The following is a 20,273-nucleotide window of genomic DNA, read 5'->3' as shown; positions in this document are numbered from 1 at the left end:
TCTGGTTTTATTATGATATGCTTATTTGGGGGTTTATACTTTCATAGGTTTGTGTGCCTTGTATACTTATAAGTAGGAACTAGTATTTGATATTCCTAAAATCATTGAGTGGCTAGGAGTATGGCTAAGCTGGTAGAGTGATAGCAAATAAGTGAGAGTGACAGGTACCATTCTTGGCCCTAAAAGAACCGTGTTTTGAGACATAGTAAAGTTATTTAAAATTATCTTGTTTCACTTGGATCTTATTTTTTAAATTTGTCTAGGCAATGTCAAGTCAATGTTTGTCATAGGATTAATTACTTTCAATAGAACTTAAGAGTGAAGACTTTTCTTCCAGGTATGCTTAGCCAATGACTATAAATTATGAAGTTTTCCAATTCTGCTGGTATAAGCAGCCATCCTTATTGTCTAGTGTAGACACTGTACATTGTTGTCTCTCATTTATTCTAGTTGTTTTTTAGTTCTTTTTGCCAGTCCTGAGGCTTGAACTTGGGGCCGGAGCACTGCCCTTGGGCTTTCTCAAGGTTATCCCTCTACCATTTGAGCCACAGCCCCACCTCTGGCTTTTTCTGTGGATGTGGTACCAAGGAATCAAACTAATGGCTTCGTGCATACAAGGCAAACATTCTACCATTAGGCCATATTCCCAACCTCTTCTCATTCATTTTAGTGACTCTTTCCCTGGCATTATAGAGTTTTCTCACACTCATACACTGATATAACACTGTGCTAAATAAAGAGATGCACTTTATTTTTTATTGTAATTAATAGAAGGGTTACATTATATTTGAGAGATGCACTTTAATATGAACTACAAAATGAATAGACTACTACATAAAACTTAGAAGCTTAAGTAATGTTGGCATAGTGGTCATCAGCTGGGTGCCAGTGGCTCATTCCTGTATTTCTGGATACTTAGGAGGCTGAGATCTGAGGATTGAAATTAAAGTCAGCCTTTGCAGGAAAAGCAATGAGGTTCTTATCTCCCATTAACCACCAAAAGACAAAGCAGAGTTATACCTTAAGAAGTATATTGGTAATTTTGACCAAAACAGTTCAGGAAAAATATCCAGACTTGAGTTCCACCCCAGAACTAGAATAAAACAAACAAAAAGAAAACAGTGATTAGGCATAATTTTCAGTGCAAAAACCCTTTTGACACAATTGTTAGTGAATGTTAACATTATGTCATGCATGCTTAGGAATAGTTTGTTATATTTTTGCATTGTTCTTTCTTTCACTGTAAAAAACTCTTGTCACTATAACATAATCATTTCCCTAATATGAATGCATATTGTTCAGATATTTTTGTTGTTGTTTCTTTTTTAATTAAAGAAATTATTAACATTGATTTTTACATCATATTTCAAATGACATGTTTAACAAACAAGTGTTCAAGAAGGGAATCTCTATATACAATCACTGGCACTGGCACTTAGATTTTAGAACATAATTAAAATTAGGCTGAGGGTTTGTATGTCATAGATACATATGAATCTATGTAATAAAACATTATATCTATAGAGTCCTAGGTTTTTATGTCTATGTAGTTGTGTTTATATTTCCAATACCATGATTCAGATATTTTTAATTTGAAGATAATAAGCATTGTCTTTGAACACAGTTTTCCAGTTGCGATCTCTTGCTGCAGGTTAACTTAGAATATATTACCATTGTTGATCTGCTGATAAGATATAAATGCCACAAAATAATTTATTATTAATGTTCAATTAGCTTGTTCACCCAAATAAGCTAATTGAATTCTCTGTAATGACATAATAATTCCTATTTGAAACATATATTCCATACTACATTGAAACATGGTAACTTTTGAACCATGTAGTTTATGTGTAGAAAAGATTTCTGTTACTTTGAGTCCATATTTAATACATATATTACTGAATAAAAGTTAGCTCTGGGGAAGACCTTTCAGATTATGGTTTGTCAGTAGTTAAACTCACAACTAAAGTTAAGAAAACAGAAAAAAAATTATGATCATGATAAGAATGCATAATGTTTCTTTCTAACCTATCAAGTAGTAATAGCCAAAGATAAATTCAAATGTCTAAAGAACTTGGTGCATTGCCTGCTGCTTAGTGGCTGGACAATTAAATATAAAAATTACAAGTCAGTTCCAGAGGAAATAAATTATACTAACATTATTTTCTATTCTGTGGATGTAAAACTGTTTTGCAAAGTACAGTAATAGTCAGTAGTAATTTTTTTCAGAATTTTAGGAATTTGAAAACAAATATTCATGATATGAATTATAGTGTATGTTGGTTTTTCTGATTTGAAAAGCAATATCTCATTTTCCAAAATAAACCTGTATAAGCTCTTTTATTCTTCAAAGGAATCCAGTATTTGTCAGACCTGAAATGAAACACCATGGTTTATTTTGAATGCATGATGATTGAATAAATGCGCTTTCCCGATAATGCCCTTAATTTTTATCTCTCCTATTACAAATGTTCATCCAACATGAGCATATTTTAGGCTGGTCAAAATCAACACCTCTATTAACAGTATTTTCCTCTAGTCAATATTTTTCTCATTCAAACATTTACTTTCAGCAATCCTAAAACTCCAGAGATCTAAATATAGGAAACCTCAACTTGAAAAAATTCACAGCTAAAACTAACATATACTCTCTGCCAATCTGTGCACCAGCTGTGGATTAAAATGTGCTGAAAAGCAGAACATTTTGTCTCTGCAATGATCAAGTAGTCTCTTGCAACATATATAACTCTTCATTTAACAAGAGGAGCTACAGGATGATAGGAAGGACAGAATATGGGTAATTTTGAGATGACCATAAGGTGCTGAAATTCACTTTGTAGCTTAACCTGGTCTTTCAACAAACATTTTGTTGAGTATTTACTAGAGACAGAAAGAATTCTTGGAAGGAGAGTAACTTTTTGACTTTGCAAATTACTTTCAGATTTGCTTGCTGTTTATTTTTTAGCAAACATTTCAGTCTGTACAAATGAGCTCACATATTCAGAGACCTCAAAATTACATATAATTGTATGGTCTCAGAAGAAAATGACAGATTTGTTGCAGGGGCAAGTATTAGCCAAAGAGATCCCTAAAATTAAACTTGTCAATACCTTTTGATATTAGTATCATATATACCAATATATATTCTTCTAATATTAGTGGTATTAAATGGCTCAAACTTGTTCTATAAATGATAATGTGTCTATTTATTCATTCGTTTTATATGGCCTCACAAACTTAACAGGGATTATGTAGCACATGAGGTCTTCTTTAGGAAGATCATATCCTAACCTGATCAGTATCAACTGAATATACCATAAAAGAAAAAATAAGTCTAAATTGTTGGCTATGAATGCATGCTGAAGATTTTCATAGTAGCAGAATGGCCATATTTTTATAGACATTTTTCTAGTAGCAGAACAATTTGTTTTACTTATTTAGCTCCCCAAAGTATAAGTTCCGTTGTCTTCTAGCCATATGGCAAAACAGAGTAGCTGCTATCTAATCATAGAATGTATTATTTAGTTTTAATGAGCCATAATTTAAGCTCTTCACCATTTTATAAATAAGAGTGCATGTATTTTAATCAGATTGCTAAAAGTAATTATTGCCCTGAGATTTAAAATGAAAACATTACAATGAATGAAGGCATAATAAATGGGAATATTTCTTGCAATTTGTATATTTCCTAGTATGTTATATAGATAATTTAAATAGGTTCTCAATGAAAATGAAGGAAAATATGCACCTTTTGCAACATACCTATCTTATAAAATGTGCAAATATAATTATCTTTAATGGTTGTACAAAGAGGTTACCATTCACTGTGTCACTTTACAAATACAATGCAAATTAATCAATACTACTCTTTTCACCATTCTTCCCTATTCCACCCAACACCATCAGTTAAAATGCTAAACTTTAAAAATAGAAATACGAACAATAAAACAACATAAGAAATACCTTTCTTTTACTAACAGGGTATTAGAGCAAAACATGTTGGCCCAGACATGTAAACCTAGAAATCAGTAAAGCTGAGGAAGGAAGATCCTGACTCAAAAGCTAACTGAGGTATATAGTGAGGTCCAGGTCAGTGTAGGCTACCTTGCAAGCCTGTGTCTCAAATGAAAATAACTAAATAGATAAATAAATATGTAAATAAGTCGAATTTACACTTGTCAAAACACTTTTTCTCTTTGCATGTCATTGTGAACATTACAGCTATTAATATGCATAAGATATTTCATTGCACTTAATTTTCATATGACTAGACAGAAATGGAAAGATTTTCTTAGCTTAAAACTCATATTGTTACAGTATCTCACTTTGTTATCTGATATATTGAATTTATTTGTATTTGGTTATTTGAAATTTGATAGGGAAGGGGGGAAAACCAAGATGAGGGGTGGGTGGTGGGGGGGGGAGGGTGATAGGTACCAAGACATGTGAAAGGGTATCAATGTATGTGAGTTAATGCACCTTCTATATGGAAAATATCATGTAACCCTTTTATTAATTACAAGAAAAAAATTATTTAAAAAAACTGGTAGTTTTGGAACTTTCCAGCACCTCAGACCATAGTCATGAATATCTACTAAGTACAAATAGCCAAAACTAGACTTCTGCCTATCATGTATCTTCAGATTACCTTAAAAAACAATTTTATAGACTCATTCAAAGAAAATGGTATAGGCACTCAGTTGAAGTAAAGGCAAAGAACAAAGAAGGAAAAACAGTGTATGAATAATTGGAATTTACAAAATGAATGCTATTTTCTCTTTTTAATAACATTCAGCCCCCTAAATTTAATCAGGACTCTAAATGTTAATTTCAGCAGAGCAAGTCCACACTGAGGAAACAGAGCGAAAGATAGTATAGGTTAAGCACCACTTAAATACAAACTATAATCAGCCCATCTCAATTGACATTTTAGAAATAATCATGGTTTGTTACTGAGTTTCTTAGTTATTTCTATCCAGACAATTTGATATCTATTCTAAATTAACTTGCCAAGATACATCACTACATATTCCATATTACAACTGCCATTTGTGTGTCTGTAGCTTTTGATGGATAAAGTATACAACACTCACCCTAGCGAAACCATATCAGAAAGATCAGACAATATTTGCACAAAATTCAACACTAAAAACTGATCTGAAAGAACTAACAACATTTTTTCCCTTCTCTTTTAGTTTATTTTGTTTTTTATATATTTTTATTGTAATTAATAAAAGGGTTACATGATATTTGCCATATAGAAGGTGCATTAATTCACATACATTGATACCCTTTCACATGTCTTGGTACCCTTTACCCTCCCCCCCACCGCCCCTCCCACCCCATCTTGGTTTTCCCCCCTTCCCTATCAAATTTCAAATAATCAAATACAAATAAATTCAATATATCAGATAACAAAGTGAGGTACTGTAACAATATGAGATACCCAAGGGACAGCAAAGGAGATGAGAGATAACATAGTACATTAAGGACAGCAATCATTCGTTATATGGCTTTTGTTTCAATATCCTGGAGGTCCTTTCAATTAGCTTCATATATATGGCCTTATGTATCAAGGTTTTGCTCTATTGCAGATCTCTGCTAGTAGAGCCCAATGTTTCTACTGATTATGACAAATGAAGGAAACCATTGAGGCTAAGTTCCTTTGAGTCTGCCTTACTTCACTTAATATGATTTTTTTCTAAGTCTTTCCATTTCCTAACACTGACAACATTTTTATTTAAGCTTTAACTGCAAAGTATTACACAAAATTCAGAAGCAAATATTAGTGGTTCCAGGGGGTTTTCTCTGAAAATAAGATGGCTCCAAAGAAAATGGGTCAAATGTTGAGGTTAATTAAACACTAGTTTAATTTCTTTGGGGCTATAAAATCCCTTTTGCTTTCAAATTTCTTTTTCTCTCATGGCACCACTTGGTGTTTTAAATCTCCACTAGAACTAATGCTCTGAATACCACTGTATAAAGTGCCAAGGTTATCTACATACACATAAACACATCTCAGGCATCTAGCATTACCAGCCATTAACATCAGCATTCAGATTTTTTTAAAGGCTGATTTGAGCTGGACAATGCCTATAAATCTGTAACCCTAGCAACTCAGAAGGCTGAGATCTGAGGATCACAATTCAAAGCCAGTCCAGGCAGAAAAAATCCATGAGATTCTCGCTTCCAATTAGCCACAAGATATTGAAACTGGAGCTGTGGTTCAAGTGGTAGAAAGCTAATATTGAGCAAAAAGCCCAGGGATAGCATCTAATGACCTTGGGTACAAGCTGTAAATTGGCACAAAAAGAAAGAGAAAAATGTTAATTAATTACCTGTCTGAGAATAAAAGCTAGCATGTTTGCATTATTGTACTGGAAAGGAAAGTGGAATTTCTTGTGGAGCTTGAAAGGGGAGATGTAGATAGGAAACCAAGCTAAAGATGAGCAAGGCAGAAGGAAACATTTGAGGGACGAGTTGCTCTGCTTTTGTCTTCCCAGCTGCATGGAAATCAGGGAGTCTAGGCATATCCTTGGTTCTAAAGCAACCACTGCAACCTTAAAATACACCAACAGCTTCAGTATTTGGTTCCTTATATTTTCCCAAATGCCGCTTCCCCCCACGATACATGTAGAAACCTGGGGAGCTGCCTTGGGATTTCCATTTTAAGGTGTGTGACACATGGCGTAGCATAGATTAAGAGGAAATCTTGTAACTGCAATCTCTACCCTAATTTCCTGCCTAGAACCCAACATCTGAAAGCCCAGAATGATCATATCCATTCAAGTGAATGCTGAGTAAAGAGAAAAACAAAAGAGCAGCATCATCAACACAAAACGGTTGTGAAAAGTGAGACCTCTGAGCAGAGACAGATCTTTAGATACCAAGAGGACAAAAGCCAGGAAAGAAGACTCAGAAAGTACTCTCTAATGAACGAGAAGCTGGAATATGAGAAAAGATACAAGCAGTTCTCATTTACCTGATTTATTTTATTAAGTGGAATCTTTCTCAGCTTATTTTTAATATTTGCTTTTCTGTAAGTAATTCACATTAACAGGAGAGTTGGAAAACATGCAGATGAAACTATACATCACCTGAGATTTTACCACCTGGAGATCATCACTAATAACATTTTCATATGTTTCCACCCAATCTGTTCTCTTCCTGTGAATATATAGTTGTAGATAAAAATAAAAAATCTTTTTGTCTCATATGGCCCATACGGTTGTATCATCCTTTTTTCCCCCTCAGTGAATTATGAAGAGCATTTTCCTAGTTACCCAAATTCTATAAAAAAAAAAAGATTTAAAGGCCACTGGGTCAAATATAATCTAAGCTATGCTACTATGGGCACCATGTACCAACCTGGGGGCTGTCCCTGAGCTCTTCAGCTCAAGGTTATTGACCTACTACTGGACCTGGGCATTGTCCCTGGGCTTTTCACCTCAATGCTACCACCCTATCCCTAAAGCCACAGCTCCACTTCCGGTTTTCTACTGATTAATTGGAGTTTAAGGGCCTAGGCTGGCTTTGAACTGCGATCCTCAGATCTCAGTCTCCTGAGTATCTAAAGATTACAGCCATGAGCCATTGAGCCCAGCTGCATGTTGTCTACTTCTTATCAGTCTGCTCTGAACATTGGTACACACTGAGTCTTTGGTGGGCTGATCAATATCTAGGAGCTACCACCCATGTGACTTTGAATATTGAATATTACAGAAACAGACTAAATTGACCTCATGCCTATGAGAATGCATTTACTGAAAAAGGAAACCACCTGCACTGTCCCAAACCTTGTATCTACACCTTCGACTCTCTAGCTGCCAGCAACCTCTCCATCTCCATTTCCTCAGCCCCATCTAATCCTCCTTTTCTCTTTGCTTATCCGTATGGGTTAGGTGCCAGCATATCAAATTCCTGAGCCCATGTCTATGCTGAAAAATGTGTTAATGAAAACAAATCCATGTTATCATCCTGCCCAATGACATCCTTCTCTGCACATGGGGAGACAATCTGTGGACATTTATCATATTCACACAAGGATTATTTATTGGGCAACTCAATATACATTGATTGCCATATGACACGATTCTGGCCAGCATTCTAGTGAAAAGACACCCCCCCCAAAATGAAGACAAAATATAATGAATATAAAAGATATTATCAAGGAATCCAAAAAAAGTAAAAAGAGAGGTTGACATACATGATTGTTACAAACCAGCATTATTGATAGTAAGAAATCACTACTTTAGAGAGACCTGCAGCAGACACTTCCTTTCTCCAGGATACTGAGGAATTAACTGTCTACCATATCATAAGATAAGATACGTAGGACTTTAATCATTGCTATGTTACACATCCTTCTGTCCCACCAATATATTTAACATTCCTTCTCATTATAATATGCCTACTGCCACTTCGCTCCAATTGCTTAAATACCAGACTGAATGAGTTAACGGATAGAACATGATAAAATGCATTTTGCTTTCCAGCCTGCAGCAGTTCAATACATAAATTATATCTTTGATCCTGGCAACTTTGGCAACTTAAAAGATGTTTGAAATAGAAAAACAGGAAATGCCACAGAGAAATGTGTCTCTTTGTTTCTTTGGAGAAAAACCCTCGCATCAGAAGTGCCCAGCAGAACACAGTGAAATGTGCTACAGCTTATGCCTCAGCCAGACCTTGTAGCTGAATTATAGCTTTCCATCCTACTTATTGTGATGACCTAAGATGAGTTGCCCCCACCCACATTGGGCTTCTATTTCTTTCTATATAAAATTAAGATATAAAACGTTGTAATCTAGTCCTAAAAATTCAAAATGATACATGTAAAGCCTTTATCACAGGGCTCATGTCTCATGTCAGTGTCATTTGATAAATAGCTGTTGTCATCCATTCTTAGCAACCTCGTTCATCCCTATTTTATTTATACATTTTCCTCATAGCATGCTAACCATGCTTAGAGAGGCTAAATAACTTGTCCAGCATTAAATATGTCTTTCACTACAGAAGTCTGCTATTATATTTTAGAGTGCTACAAGAGGATTATATATACAATAGCATTTTAGAAATTTCCATAATCTGCATCTCAATTACAAGAGCAATCTTTTGTATGTGTGTGCTGGTACTGCAGCTTGAATTTGTAGGTTCTGTGTTAGCTGGCATTGTGCCACTTGACTCGTAGATCCACTTCTAGCTTTTTTCTGCTTAGAAAGTCTCATGTATTTCCTTACACAAGCTGGCTTTGAACCATGATTCTCAAATCTCAGCCTCCTGAGCAGCTATAATCTCAGGCATGAGCCACTAGTGTCTTGCTAAGTATATGATTATTTAGGGTACATATCCTTGGCTGACAGATTATACGTGTCACAAAATACATTAAAATCAAGGAATATGACTAGGGACTATGAGAACTGATTTGCCAACAACTGTGAAAACTCACACAAGATGGAGTTCAAGGGTTGACAGGCAAGTAAGAAAGGTAACAAAGGCAAACTCAGTGGATTAGGGATCAGTACTATATGGATTCCCATAGGATATAGACACCATCACCAATGAAAAGGCCTTATCAGAGTGTGCTTCTAAATTGTTTATGCTTTATGTGATAAAATGTCATGTTTTAAAATACAGTGTCAGTGCTGGGTCCTGGTGGTTCATGCCTATAATCCTAGCTACATAGGAGGCTGACATCTTAGGATCACACTTAGAAGCCATCCCAGGTAGGAAGGTCCATGAGATTCTTTTTTTTTTTTTTTGCTAGTCCTGGGCTTGAGCTCAGGGCCTGAGCACTGTCCTTGGATTTTTCTCAAGGCTAGAGCTCTACCACTTGAGTCTCAGCACCACTTCCGGCTTTTTCTAAGAATGTAGTACCAAGGAACCAAACCTGGGTCTTCGTGCATGCTAGGCAAGCACTCTACCACTAGGCCAAACTCCCGGCCTCCATGAGATTCTTATGTCTAAAAAACTACTCAAGAGCCGGGGCCAGGAGTTTGGCCTAGTGGTAGAATGCTTGCCTAGCATGCACGAACAACCGGGTTCAATTCCTTGGTACCACATATATAGAAAAAAGCCAGAAGTGGTGCTGTGGCTCAAGTGGTAGAGCCCTAGCCCTGAGAAAATCCAGGGGCAGTGCTCAGGCCCTGAGCCCAACCCCAGGACTGGCACAAAAAAAAAAAAAAAAAAAAAAAAGGAAAAAAAAAAAAAACTATTCAGAGAAAACCAGAACTGGCTCTGTATTTCAAGTGGTAGAGCAGCCTTGAACTCATGTACAGTATCCAAGCCCTGAGTTCAAGCCCCAGGGTCAGCAAACAAATAAAATAAAATATACTGCCAGATCTTATGTTATCCCTTGTTTATCTCATATTGTTACAGTATCTTATCTTGTTATCTGATATATTGTATATATGATTATTTGTTTATTTGAAATAGGATAGGGAAGGAGAGAAAATAAGATGAGGGGAGGGAGTGGGAGGAAATGAAGACAAAAACATGAGAAAGGGTATCAATGTTTGTGAAGTAATGCACCTTGTATCTGGCAAATATAATATAACCCTTCTATTAATTACAATTAAAAATGTAATAACACATGGCTTTATGTGTTATTTAAAACAAAATAATATATTGCTAGAAATGACAATAACCTAAATACTAACCTAGATTACCAAAAATTCAGGAATCTTCTGGTGGACATGGAGAGGAGATGGGAACTAATGGTAGAGAAAACATTACCTTGCTCAAATCATGAGCCTGATGTCCAGAGAGAAGTAAAGAACAGGAGCCATGGCAGTAAAAAACCCAAGATTTTGTACAAAACCAACATAGGGATGAAAAAGAAAAGCAAGAAATAGTGAGGATTTACACATAAATGGAGTGCTTCTGGGACTTAGTCACAAAGAGGTAGCAGCAGGAACTAGAGGACCAGCAAAAAAAGCCAAACAATGGGGATTAGATCTATCATCTACCATGGGGTCTTCACTCCAAGATGCAGAGTTTCATAAAGATGTTGATATTGGGCTATGTCCTGTTTCAGGCAAGGGTGCTCCAAGAATAAACAAAAACTTGAGTTTATAGCAGAAGACTTCACTGATCACATCGAGACCTTCTGTGAGAAAAGAAGAGTGGAGAAACTGAGGCCTAAATTGAACCTCCACTTACTCATCAGGCATGTATTTACAAAGGAATGCCAAATAGGAACCTGGATGCTACAGTAACAAAAATAAAGTAATGATGCATAGGGATATCTTGAATATAATATCACATACAGGTAGCATTGGCTAAAGACCTGCTCCCTACAGAACAATATTTTGAAGCTAAGTGTCTGTTAGAGTTTAGTTGAGGCTGGATAACTCATTTTCAAGTACAGAATTCTGCATGAGTGATGAGAATTTGGATATTAGAATATCAAAATACCTAGTAGTTGAAATAGAGAGAATCCTATAATAGCCTATTTCATGGACACCTTGGTATTCAACTGACTTTAATATATCTTATCACGTGTACATCTCTCTAGAGACAGAGCCAGCTATACAGGATGGAGAGGAAGATGCGCTTGGCAGGGTTGCACATATTATACATCTATGTGTGCCACAGTGTGGGGGAGAGAGCAGGAGTGGACTCAAGGTTTGTTTCTACAATGTTCAGCATCAGTAGAAGCACTAGCTAGAACTACCAAACATGTCTTCCCAGGTTATCCAAATACCTTTGAAAATGAAGATACTTTCCATCCACAGCATTATTCTCACACTGTCATATAAAGCCTGTGGATTTAGAAAATCTCCCAGGTCAGCCCTTCTGAAATTATCTTGGATTTCCAGTGAGAGACTTTTAAAGCCAGTTTCTCGGTCTTTTCTATGTGCCATACATGGCACAATCATTCTTGGATCATTTTTCCCTCTGAAACAAACAATAATAGTCTAGTCAATACAGTTTTAAAATCAATTTTTTCAGGAATTCGTGGAGATTTTTTGGCGAAGAATGGTGTTGAGAAGGTATGGTCTAGCGACTATGTTGGCTCATTGCTGATGCATTGCTGCCCCCAGCCCCTCACAGTAGACAAAGCTTGGAAAGGTATTTATTACTGTGAGTAGGTGTACCACAATTTGCATATATATGCATATACACATGCATAATGAATGTGTGCATATACACATCCATATTTATGATGTGTATGTATTGAAAACCTCAAGGATCATTCTAGTTTTATTTATTTCTATATTTGTAATTCTGATCCCATACTTGGATTCTAAGCACCATTACTTATCTGATCAATGCCCTTTATGTAGGCAGCCCCATTGCCAGCCTTCCACAGGCAGGAAGATTACCTCACCAGATGATAGCTCTGTCATGTAACAACCATGTAACCTCAAGTGAAGGGGTTCCCTTCTTCCCAAATTTGAATACCCACAATATAGCAATTTACTTGCACATAAATAGAAGAAATGTGCTTATAACTTTGAATATCTATGAACTATATTTTGTCTTTCATTATTTTAAGGAGTCAAAGTAGTTGTCATTCAATTTGTAATAAAGAAGAATCTTCACTGTTATATGGGTTCAATTACTTTTGCCTGGTTTACAGTCTGGAAAATGACTCCATGTGTTCCAAACTCTCCCTATGATCTCATAACATACAGTTGTGTATAACTGTGTATATTAAATTATGTGTATATGTTCATTGATACATATGTATGTGTATATGTATATATATATATATTTACTAGATAGCAAGCTAAGAAGGGTTTCTATATTTTTTTAAAGTCTTGTGAAAAAAATATGTGACAGAGACCATATGTGATTGGGAAAAACTTTAGTATTTACTATCTGGCTCTTTGCAGAAAGAGTTTGCCAGCCCTGGTCTGAGGTACCTGCTGCTTTGCCAATTTGGCTAACTTACATTCTGAGAGTTACTTACATAAAATGAAATAACTTTCTGACATGCTTTACATTTCAAAGGCTCCAAATAAGTGGCAGGTAACCAATGAGATTGCTCTTGTATCAACACAGAGATAGCAGATAACTTTTAAACGTCATTAATGAAAGCTGCATAATGCTAAGATAAAAATTTAGATCAACCTACTCCTTACCTGAGAATATTCAACTCAAGCTCCATTTGTATCCACTTTGCATGTCATTAACAGAAGCCTATCCTCCTCTAACAGTACTTATTTCAACAACATCTTCTGTAAACTCCTAATGTTTAATTATAATAGCTCAAACGGCTAGAGAATTGAATGTAACAAAATTTCAAATGCAACATTGAGGCTATGTTGAGCCAAACAAAATACACATGATCAGAAGAATTACATAACCCTGGATTGGTGTCTTCAAGAAAACAGGGTCATTATTTCTGAGTTATGTGTTAAAAATGAACAGAGCAGGAGACCCAATTGACAATTTTAGGTTGATAGAGTATCCACTTACTAACAAACCTTGCATATTGGATTAACTGTTTTCTACCAGAAACTCATGAGCCAGATTTCTTAGAAGTGCAATTATAGTTTCTAGATACAGATAAGGAAACCCCATTTATATATATATATATATACATATATATAATTAAAAAGGAAAAATAAATTGCAAACAAACTGTCCCAAAGCTGCTGTGGTGACAAAGGCATGCTGGATACAATTTTCAATTTCTTCATCAACACAAAAGAAACAAAATTTTTAACCAGCATTGTATATTAGTTTAAGGATATTAATCCTGTTTTTATGTATTGTGATTTCCCTGCTCTCAAAGGAAAAAAAAAATCTCTCTTTTAGAAGAAAAGTTTTAAATAGCTACAGTCTCTCCCTTCTATTTCCCCTCTTCTCCACAGTGCCCCTACACAGTTGGAGGCATAGAAAGGAAAGGGAATATGGAGCAGGAAGGTGGGGGAGGAAGAACCAACAAAAAATAAACAATTTTCACAGGGCTATGAATTCATATTCCACTATTAGTTTATATTCTCACTTAACAGCTTGAGCTGAAATGTGAGTTCCAGCGCAATGCTCATACTAATTGTATTGAATAATTCAGGTTTTATTACCCTCTTGGGCTTCTCTGGAGCCAGGCAGCTGAGAGGCAAGTTTGGTATTTCAGAACCCACAACATGATCGTCCTTCATGCTGAAACAACGTGGAAAGCTGGAGTTGCTTGATTTGTAAGCTGCTGTCAATTACAGGAGAAATTTAAGTATGGAAGTCAGACCAAAGAACAAGTTGGTATGAAGTGCATTTCCCACACCCAGACTGAAGACTTCCCTGGGTTGTAGAACATTGACATACTTGTACTCCATTATCAAGGATCAAGAACATCATAACTAGTTTTTTTACTTTCTTCAATTTAAAAGAGAAAATAGAAAGCTGCTCCTGATTTGAAATAGAACGTTGAAAGAAAAAAAATACAAAAAAATTTAAAGAATACCTCACTCAACTGCCTTGTCTGCGTAATAACACTGAACATGACTGTCACTCTGAAGACATATTAGCTCATTTAGGTAATTAGTGTGAGCAGCATGTTTCTCTACTTATTCCATTCAATTATAGGGTTCTCACTTTGTCATTACTGGAGTGTCTTAATGTGACTTGTAATTAGTGTAATTACAATCCAATGTTAATTATATCTGCCACTTAGACATAATTTTATATAGTAATGGTCTCTAATCTCAATAACCTTATTATGTTGTTTATTCAAACAGGAATTAAGTCTTCTTTCATGCATCAAATATGGAGATTATGAAAAAGTACTGCTTGTGTCATTTTGATAGTTATCATAAGAGAATCTCTTAAATAGCAAAATCATATTTGAGACAATGCCTGCATGTGCAAACAATTATAGCAGCTCCTCCCTGTTTCCAGAAATATGCCCATGTGTCTCCAAATAGCTGCATTCAGAGACAGTTTGAGCCTTGACTTGCTTGTGAAATCTAGGAAGAAGTAATGCATATACATCTAGAAGAAGCCTATTACTGTGGCTCAGTTTATTAGAATACCAAATAACACTCATTGCTGACCATTTAATGGACCATTGCTTTGAGTAACTAACTATCCTATACAATGTAATATCCCTTCCTATTTGAAGAGTCCATTATCTTTTAAAGTGCTTTTAAATATACTATTTTAGATAATCCTGGAAACAACTTCACAGGAATAGCAATGTCAGGTATCAGAGAATTGGAATAGATTGGAGAAAACATAAAGGATATTGACCATGAACATTCAGAAAAAAGAGAGACACTGATCAAGGTCCAAGTCAACAGACCCATTAAGAGTAGGAATTCACCAATTATATGTATAATGTTTGGATCCCAGAACTTTCATGTTGACATTCAGTGCCTTTATTAAGTTGTCTAACTCCTCTATTCAGTATCTCCTTCATACACTACTATACTACATACAGCAATCATACAGCAATTCTTGGCATGAAATAAAAAACTAAATAGAGCCAAGAACAGCAGCTTAAGCCTCTAGCTCTAGCTACTTAGGAAGAAGACATCAAAGGATTGCAGTTCTAGGCCAGCCTAGGGAGAAAAAAAGAGAAGTTTGAGAAATTATCTCAACACAGACTGAAAAGGGTAGCAAGCTCCAGTCATCCCAGGAGCAAGAAAAGCCCAATGGCTAGGTGCAGTATACCTATTATTTCCAGAAACTGAATTAAGCACGAAGTAGAAGGATCATATTCCAGGGCAGTTCAAGTAGACAGTGAGAGATATTACCTAGCTAATAATCTGCAAAAGGAGCCTGAGGACATGCTTCAACTGGGAAGGCATTTGCTTAGCAAGTGATAGACCCTGAGCACAATCTCTAGTACAAAAGAAACAAACCTAAAATACTCACTGCTATTATTAGCATTCATAACAGCACTCTTATCTCTTGATTTGGGACCCTATGGTTTTTCACTTTAACCATGCCACTTTCTTATACATTTTATATACTAATTAGTACCTACGATTTGGCTCTCTATAGTGCATATTTTTATGTTCATATAGCATATTCACTGAGCAATAGATAATCTTGACCAAGACTATCCAATAAAAGTAAAAGGAAAATACTTCAGCCAATTCAGTTGTTTAAGAATGCAAATCATGAAATTCCCTGGGAAAAGATTTGGTGTTTTATTGCTTGATACTAACAGCAACACTTCACACTTCTTGACATACTCAGAACATTATATCTTGTTACTATAGCATTTCACAAATCCTCAAAATCTTAAAATGGCCAAATGCAATCACATGTGCAAAGTATTCTTTTCACTTAGACCCACAAAAATGCTTTGCTTTCTTTACTAGATCTCAGGCCTGCATGGTTGGCAGAAATATTAAGTAGGAATGCTGCAACTTAACAAATCTTTCCTTTTGTATTTCTTTGTTCTTTGTTAATTTTCCAGAAAAAATAGCTGTTTTGAAATAGCATAGTATTTTCATATATAATACTTTCTTGTATAAAGCTAAAACTAGTGGAGAACTTCTGTAGGCTAACAACAAAATAACAATGTCAAGGAATTGGAGCTGTGGCTCCAGGGTTAGGGTGGAAGCCTTGAGCTGAAGAACTCAGGGACAACGCTCAAGGCCGGAGTTCAAGCACCACAACCCATAATAATAATAATAATATCAATATCAATAGTCATAATCTTTTTAGGCCATTTAAATAATTCTCAGGTTAAAGAACTATCAACTGTATAGTAAAATCTAAACTGGCAGAAAAGCTAGGCTTGCCAACAGTTAAAACAATATTAACCCAACTGATTGGAAAATCTTTAGAACAGGCAGTGTTGCCAGGCAACTGGTCATTAAATATTAACTAGCAGCTCTTCAGACTTTCTGTTTTATTTAAAATTATTTATGTGAAACTTTGGGATAGTTTTGCTGCATACATGAAAACCACAAAATAAAGTCTTTCCTCTCAATTCATGGAGCAGCTATAGTGACCCACTATAGACTGGATGCTCCCATTCTCCAATCAAGCCTTCATTCACATGGAGGCATCTGGTTTCAATGTCAAGTGCACAAAGAGAGGATAACCTTCAAACATCACCAGGATTAAGAAATCACTCACTTGTCTTCTGTTGTGTAGTCCATACTCTAAAGTACCCAATAATAACAGTAAAATACTATTCTTAAGTGCACTTCACTTCCCTTCACACTTGTGGAAACACTATTCTACAGCATTATTGGGATGTCATTAAAAAAGATGGATGCAGTATTCTCATGGAGAAAATCCCAAGGAGAGTGACACAGGATGCCATGGTGGGAAGCACCCTTCATCAGATATTAGTGTCACACTTCCATTTGTGTATAATTGTCTAACTTGTTTGCTTTGACAGTGCATTCCTCCACTGTGTTTTTTACTTTCCTTATTTTAAGTGACAGGTTGTGAGGTATTTTTTTTAATTTGGAGGTTTTATGAAACTTCACATATTAACATGAGGTAGCCTTACCTATTGCTTTGGAACCTGACAATAGTGGGCTCATCCCAAGTTTTACTTCTCAAATGTATGACTTTCTGCTAGTTGCTTAACTGCCCTAAAACCTGGCCTCTTTAACCATAAGGTAGTGACAATAGCAGCAATTTAGGAAATCTCAAGAAGATAACTTGTGGTACAATGTACTCAGCAGGCAAGGGGCTCAAACTGGAAGTGGTTATTATTAGAATTGGCTGTGATAAACAGTCTCAATTTTATACTGTTTGCATTGGGACATAACTGGAATGTTCTAAAATAGAATTCATGCTTTATTTTTCAAAACAAAAAGCATTCTGTTGTGAAGAAAATGAATTATAGAACATACGAGACAAATCTATGGAGAAATACTGGATACTGTCATCCATCCCCATGAAGGAAAATGGATTACAGTATGGATTATTTGCCATGGAACTGGTGATAGATGAAGAGTTTCTGGCTGTATTTTGGATGTGTCATCAAGCAAGCTGATGGATATGATAGGAGTTGTGAGAAAAAGAAGGATCCATGTTTTGAGCTGGAGTCCTTGTGGGGATATTGATGTGACCAAGCAGATGGTGGGGTGATCTCTCAAGTCTTCCAAACTTCAGGACAGACACTCATTCCCTTAGCCAGGGGGAATGCTTGCTGTTCATTACTCACGGGCAAGCCTCTGCCTAGCAAGGGATTTTGACTGGAAGTTGTCATCTTACTCAATGTTTAACATCCCTTTCAGGGACAATATCTACATCAAGAGTATTGATTGACAGAAATATTGACATATTAAAATCTGAGAAAAATATGAGGCCTTTTTCCGTTGTATGGTTGTATGTATGGTAGGCTTCCTAATTAGTTTACTAGCTATGTTCTTTGCCATACAAAAGCTCTGCAGTTTAATGCAGTCCCTCTTATCCAGTCCTCTCATCCAGTCCTCTTATCCAGTCCTCTTATCTTGTTGTGATTCTTGGTCTTTATTAAGATAGTTTCGACCTGTGCCAAGGAGGCCTAGTATATCTCCTGTTCCTTCTTGTAAAATTTTCAGTGTGTCAGCTTTTACCTCCAGGTCTTTGATCCATTTGGAGTTAATTCTGGTGCAGTGTGACAAAGAAGGATCCAACTTTAGTTTTCTGCAGGTGCTTAACCAGCATCACTTGTTGAAGAGGCTGTCATTCTTCCATTCTATTTTTTGGCTCCCTTGTCAAAGATTAGGTGGCCATAGGTCTGTGGTTTAATATGTGTCCTCAGTTCTATTCCATTGGTCTTCAGGCGTGTTCTTGTGCCAGTACCAAGCCGTTTTGATAATTATAGCTCTGTAATAGAGTCTCAAGTTTAGTATTGAAATTCTTCCAGCACTGTTCTTTCTGCTAAGAAGTGTTCTTGCTATACGGGGTCTTTTATTATTCCATATGAAATTTTGGATTGCCTCTTCTATTTCTTTAAAGAATGACATTGGGATATTGATGGGTATTGCATTGAATTTGTAGATAGCCCTTGACAAGATTGCCATTTTCACGATATTGATTCTTCCAATCCAGGAGCATGGGAGGTTTTTCCATTTCCTCAGTTCTGCTTTAATTTCCTTTTTCAGGGTATTAAAGTTTTCATCAAAAAGATCCTTTACATTCTTAGTTAAGGTAATTCCTGGGTACTTTATTTTCTTTGAGGCTATTGCAAAAGGAGTTGCTTTCCTGATTGTTGCCTCATTCCTCTCACTGTTGGCGTAGAGGAATGTTGGGAGCCAGAGTGGAATCAAACTGTACCTTGACTTGCATCAGACAATGGCTTTATTGTCTTATTGTTTTCTGGCCCTATTCTATGTAAATGACCTGAGAATTACCATATGAATGTAACACCTGGAGGTTCCCTGGGTCTGGAGGAGGGAAGAAGCGGGAGTGAAAAATAAGCGCGGCAGTCTTTACCTGGACTGCGGACATCCCGGACCCGGTGTGTCTGTCTCTCTTCTATTTCTTCCTAGTCCTTGCCCCCGATTTCAGGAACCCCAATCTGCGAACCCTGGTTTGCTGCCGGTTGGCCCCGGCAGAGGAAGGCAGTTGATTTTTGATGATTAATTTTATACCCTGCTACCCATCACAATTCTAAAGTAATTCCCTATTTAGAGAGTCCCCCATACCTACAGAGCCCCTTATAGGTACAAGGTCATTCCTAGCTACAGGGTCCCCCAGAGAACATTTGAAAATGTTGCTGTGGAATGCAATTTAGCCTTTCTCTTTGTGCCATCTTGTTTCCCATTCCCTTACAGAGGTTGTTTTTAGAAGTCTTTCAATCACTTCTCTTACACAAATATCTGCTTCAGAATCTCTTCTGGATCATCCAAACTTCGAAATAGAATTTAAGACAGAATTTTTTGGACCTGGCACCCTGACGATGGGAAATTAAATTCTAGTAATGTCAGGTCACCAAGGCTGAATGGTCACCAACCAAACAACAACAACAAAAAAAATATAAAAATGAAGAAACATTTTTGGCACCATTGGAAAAGATACTTGTGTACTGCAGCTGAAGGAGAGAATATGTACATGTGTGAAACCCAAGACTAAGGACCACCATAAGCACAGTCCAGACAAACTCAAAATCTTGTTCAGATTAAATCTGATAATTCTGGTAAAGGTTGTTACTGAAGAGGAAAACTGAGTGGTAGGAAGGAGCTCTCTGGATTGTTATATATAAGAGGAAGAACACAGAACAAAAATGTGGAAAGACATCTTTTTTTCAGCAGCACATGGAACATTTTCCAAAATAGACCACATTTTAGGCCATAAAACAAACCTGGGAAGATTCAGAAACACTGAAATCTTTCCCTGCACTAAGACTACAAGGGCATCAAATTGGAA

The 20,273-nt window shown here is 36.2% G+C and overlaps 1 long non-coding RNA gene across 2 annotated transcripts in view; it reads right to left on the bottom strand.

The window, feature by feature from the left end:
• Positions 1-862: 862 nt before the first annotated feature.
• The window catches only part of LOC150056399 (uncharacterized), a 47,493-nt gene continuing 28,082 nt past the window's right edge, over positions 863-20,273 (bottom strand). Inside the window, exons 1-3 of one of the 2 annotated variants that reach the window (XR_016537318.1) lie at positions 6,006-6,041; positions 1,021-1,093; positions 863-930 (exon numbers count right to left, since the gene is read on the bottom strand). This is a non-coding gene — a long non-coding RNA (uncharacterized LOC150056399). Of the gene's footprint in view, positions 931-1,020; positions 1,094-6,005; positions 6,042-20,273 lie in introns of those variants that run through there. The other variant, XR_016537319.1, reaches the window with a different exon arrangement.

Source organism: Megascapheus bottae, chromosome 12, assembly GCF_031878675.1.
Source record: "Megascapheus bottae isolate mThoBot1 chromosome 12, mThoBot2.hap1, whole genome shotgun sequence".
Taxonomy (NCBI): domain Eukaryota; kingdom Metazoa; phylum Chordata; class Mammalia; order Rodentia; family Geomyidae; genus Megascapheus; species Megascapheus bottae.
This window is presented reverse-complemented; position numbering and strand designations above follow the sequence as displayed.